General features: G+C 41.9%; 1 pseudogene; it reads left to right on the forward strand.

The window, feature by feature from the left end:
- The first annotated feature begins 3,496 nt into the window (after positions 1 to 3,496).
- Positions 3,497 to 4,158, forward strand: LOC123644401 (annotated as a pseudogene).
- The last annotated feature ends 822 nt before the right edge of the window (positions 4,159 to 4,980 follow it).

The raw sequence follows: 4,980 nt of genomic DNA on the forward strand, positions 1-4,980 counted from the left end.
CTTTAGCCTGGGCAACAGAGTGAGACTCTGTCTCAAAAAAACAAAAAACAAAAAACATGAAGTTTACCATTTTAACCATTTTTAAGCACACAATTCAGTGGCATTAAATACATTCACAATGTTGTGTAACCATCACCACTATTTCCAAAACTCTTTCATCACTTCAAACAGAAATTCTGTAACCATGAAGCAATAACTCTCCCATTTCCCCCTCTCCCAGCCCTGGTAACTTCTATTCTTTCTGTCTCTATAAATTTGTCTTTTCTAGACACCTCATATCATATAAGTAGAACCGTACAATATTGTCTTTTTGGGTCTAGCTAATTTCACTTAGCATAATGTTTTTTAAGGTCCACCCATGTTGTAGCATGTACCGGAATTTCATTCCTTTTGGGGGCTGAATAATATTGCATTGTATGTATGTACCACAGTTTGTTTATTCATTCATCTACTGATGGACACAGGGTGTTTCCACCTTGTAGCTATTGTGAAGAGTACTGCAATTATTACATGACTAGCATTTCTAATTGCCCTAATTACCAAAAAAAGGTGTTTAACCTGTTCTTACAATTCATCTCTCTCCCAAACATTTTCAATTTCATATATATATTAATATTTATATATACACATATATACATATATAATACAGTAGCCACATTCTCTCTAAATAATCAGTGTTTTAAACAGTATGCCAAACTAGCTTAATTTTATTTATATATGAACTAGCCTCAGTCCAGGAATTATTTGAGGAAGTTTACAAAATACGTAGGATCAAAATAGGTAAAGAAGCCAGGCGTGGTGGCACACCCCTGTATTCCTCGCTACTCAGGAGGCTTCAGTGGGAAGATCACTTGAGCCCAGGAGTTCAAGTCCAGCCTGGGCTACATAGTGAGACTCCAACTCAAAAAAAAAAAATTAAAAATATAACTAAATAGGTAAAGAGAGGAAAACGAAGAGAAAACCAAGGATGACATTATAAAATGAAGCCAGAGGTAACATAAAACAAAAATGTATAACACAGTATATCAGAAATTCTTGCAAAATAGGTAGATCACAATTTCTAAGCTTCCTAGTGACCAAAGGATCAGTCATAAATCACAGTATCTGTAAGATAAACAAACAAACAAAAAACCTACAAGTAGCTTGAGAGAAAGAAGTACGGATGTTCCCAACATTGAATTGCAAGAGAGTTAAGGAGAACTATTTAATAAAACAGATTATGTCTTCATTAATTTTCTCACACCAAATAGAGTTTCGTGCGGCTGTTTCTTATATTGCTGCTCAAAGGAAGCTAAACGTATAAAGTGGAACTAAGGAAAAATAACCCCAAAAGGGGTGGGGTAAATGAAACCTGTCCAGATATTCAGTTCTCTGCCAATCAAATTCTAGTCGACAATAAAAAAGGAAAGGACAACTGATACAAGCAATAACATGAATGGATTTCAAAAACATCCTAATAAAAGCTTGGTAGAGGAAGGAAATAATATGAAAACTTAAAAACATGCTGGAGTTGAGTCAGGATGCAGATCTGTGTCCAGTTCCATGGACCAGGACAAATTGCCTCAGTTTTTGCCATGGGAAAAATGGGAATAATAATCCCTGATTGTGAGAATTAAATAAACTTGATGTGATTTTATTTTGTATTTTAAAAATTTACATATAGATTGTGTGTATCTTTCTGTAACTTGCTTCTTTTTATTTAACACTGATTTGAAAGTACTTGGTAAAGACCAGTGTGAGAACAAGTAATATTATTAGTCAAAACAAAAAAGATAATAGTTGGAAACAAAGAGCAAAGAGAAAATACGGCTTAAAGAGAGCACCATGTATTAGGTTTCCTATGTTTTGTTACCAAAAAACATTATGCTGAGTAAAAGAAGCCTTACCAAAAGGAGTTCACACTGTATAATCTCATTTACGGGAAGTTCTAGAGTAGACAAGGCCAATCTATGGTGGATAACATCAGAACAGTGACTACCTCTGGTGAGGTGGGGTAGAGATTGATTGGGACAGGGGAGGAAAAAATTTTCTGGGGTAATATTAATGGTCTATATTTTATAGGAGATTAAAGGGGATCAAAATTAATCAAATGGTACTCTTACAATATGTGCATTCCACTGTATGTAAATTTTACTTCAAAAGAAAAATAACTATAAGTAGAGCATTGGGGGAAGTGTACAGATGACTATAATTTAATTTAAAATTCATTAAAAAATAAAGATGAACAGAGGAATAGGTGTATGGCTAATAAGTGACAAAGCAAATAAAGCAAAATATTGATGGCAGAATCTAAGTGATAAGTGTGTGGTTTCATACTATAAAATTCTATCAACTTTCCTATAGGCTTGCAAGTTTTTGTATTAAAAAAAAATAGAGGTCTTAACCCAGACTCTTGCCAAGTTATGACCATTCCATTTCTTCATAGAAATGAACCTAAGTAAAACATACTTTAATAATAAAAACTCTTTTTCAAAAAAATATCATTAAAAGAGAGCTAGATGCCCTTGGGGTTTTTGTTATTAATCTATGGTGGATTTTTAAAATGTTTATTAAGTGTATCTGTCAATCTTTTGAAAAAATTCAAACGAGATAAATCAAAAAATGTAAACATCAGTTGACATATTCAACTCTGAACATTAATACTGCAGTGTTAAGTAAAATCCACAGGGTGGCAGAGAAAAGGAATCATAGAAGATGTGCACATCCCTAATGTAAATGAATAATGGAAAATATTTTATTCCTTGTGTTAATAGGAAAGATTTGCAGACTTTTAACGAGAAGTTCACTATATAAGACACAGAACTAAATTTTCAGTCTAAATCTGAACTTCAACCTTTGCCTGAGGGTATTTGCTTATATAAAAAGTGATGATAATTTGTCATGCTTCTTTACACAATTCTCTTTTTTGGAGGTTATCTTTTAGGTATGAGTGAGAGTGCAGTTAACCCTTGTCCCTGCTCACATGATACATCATACACATCCATCCCCCCATACTTCACAATGATCCCAGCCTCCCCGCTCCCACCGGAACCCAAAAGCCGTGGAACCTCTGCATTCCTTGTCAAAGCATTTACTCACCACTGTTAACAGATCTTTGAGCACCCATCTTTCACTTTAACCAAATGCTTTACCTGCTGTGATGAAAATTTCAAAGTAGCAATAGAAGTAAATGATGAAATAAGGAAAAGAAAAATATTCCCTATAATGTAATTACAAAGAGGCTAATATGTGAGTAGACCACACATATTTGAGCTATTCACAGAAATCAACATGTTTTACACCTAAGATCAACCTCATGGTTACTCCATCTGAGCAGGCCTTGATTTGTCTTCTACAGTTTTCCAAAGGGATTCCTCATTAGTCCACACACTGAATTAAGCCAATCCCTCTACATTTCCCCTCTCTGATGCACGCTTCGGGATGGCAATGAAGCAGTGAGGATTTTATGTCAGCAGTTGTCTGATTTATTTCTTGTTTGGAAAGAGGAAGACAACGAATGAGTGAACAAAAACCAGTCGGCCCTGTAGCCGGGACGAGGGGTGGTGGCGCGTGCCGAGGGGGCAGCTGCGCGGGGAGGCGGCGCAGGAGCCCGCGGAGCTCAAGCCCGGAGCAGCCCTGGCGTCCAGGTCGCCCTGACCCTGCAGCCGACGGGAAAGCGAAATCCAAACCTGCCTCTGAGCCCGAATCCGGGACCCTGTGGAGCCCTCGGGAGCTAAAATCAGGATGTTCCTGCTTCGTGAGGAATGCGGAGCCTGAGGATCCCAAGTTCCTGATGGACCCTGTGCTATTCACCGTCAGCACGGAGCCGTATGCTGCCAGGTGGCTTTGGGTATAGCCCCTTCTTCAGCATGACAGACGGCAGCGTGCCAGGGACCCGCCCGCCAGCCGCAGCATGCAGGCTGGGGCTGTCCCCCCGCTTCGGGATGCTGGGAATGTCGGGGGGCTTCAAGGACACGTTTGGGATGATGGGCGACTTGGTTGGGCACATGGAACACATGGCAGCTGGAGGCCACTGCCAGACTTTTTCATCCTCCGCATCGTCACCTGCCCCAGTAGGTTTCAGACAGTGGCCTAGAGCAGATGTCCATCGGACGTCACCCGTGGGACAGGGCTCACATCCTCCAGGGCTCCACGAGGACGGGAGTGAGGAGGCAGTGACAGTTGTCCAGGAGTGGCTGCGGGAGACAGCTCGATGCCCGCAGCAACGCCCTGCTGCAAACGTCAAGGGCGTGAGGCAGCAGGTGTCGGGGACAAAGGGCTGAGAGGCCTCCCCACCTGGCGGCACAGGGCCCTGAGGACTCCCGCTCCTGACTGTGCCACCGTGACTGGCGACGACCCTAGGCCCTCAGCCTCTCTCGTGTAGCCTGAGGGGCTGAGAAATCATCCCCTGAAATATGTCCTCCCCAACTGCCACCCACAATTTAATATGAAATTAACAGGCAACCTGGTCCCCGTCTCCCCCTTGGGGGGTCTCAGGAAGAACCTTCCACTGCCCCCTCTTTTTCCTTCTTAGTCCCCTGGCCATGATGACTGTACTTCTGTATCCACTAACTTCAGTTTTCATTTTGCTGCTGCGTGTTTGAACCTCCTCAGCTTCTTCATTCTACCCCTGCCATGCATTGAAGGGGTTCGGGGGTGAGCTCTGGGTTTAAGGGCCTTCTCCATTCCTCAGCCCCCCAGGATCCCTGCCCACGCCTCCCTCAGAGCCCCCACTGAGGGGCTACAGCCTTTGCAGAGCTGTGCACGAGCAGACTGGTTCCTGACTCTCTCCTCCGCCCTCCCGCCCACACACACACATAGGCAAATCTTCCCCACACCCTTCTCTGCCTTTAGTTTTTGAATTGTGTAACTTGTAACTAGGTGTTTATGAAATAAAGGACAATGGAAGAAAGAAAAAAATAAAATTGGTGGAGCCAGCCGGCGCGGTGCCTCAGGCCTGTAGTCCCAGCTACTCCTGAGGCTAAAAGCACAAGCATCGCT

This window comes from Lemur catta, chromosome 9 (assembly GCF_020740605.2).
Source record: "Lemur catta isolate mLemCat1 chromosome 9, mLemCat1.pri, whole genome shotgun sequence".
Lineage (NCBI taxonomy): Eukaryota > Metazoa > Chordata > Mammalia > Primates > Lemuridae > Lemur > Lemur catta.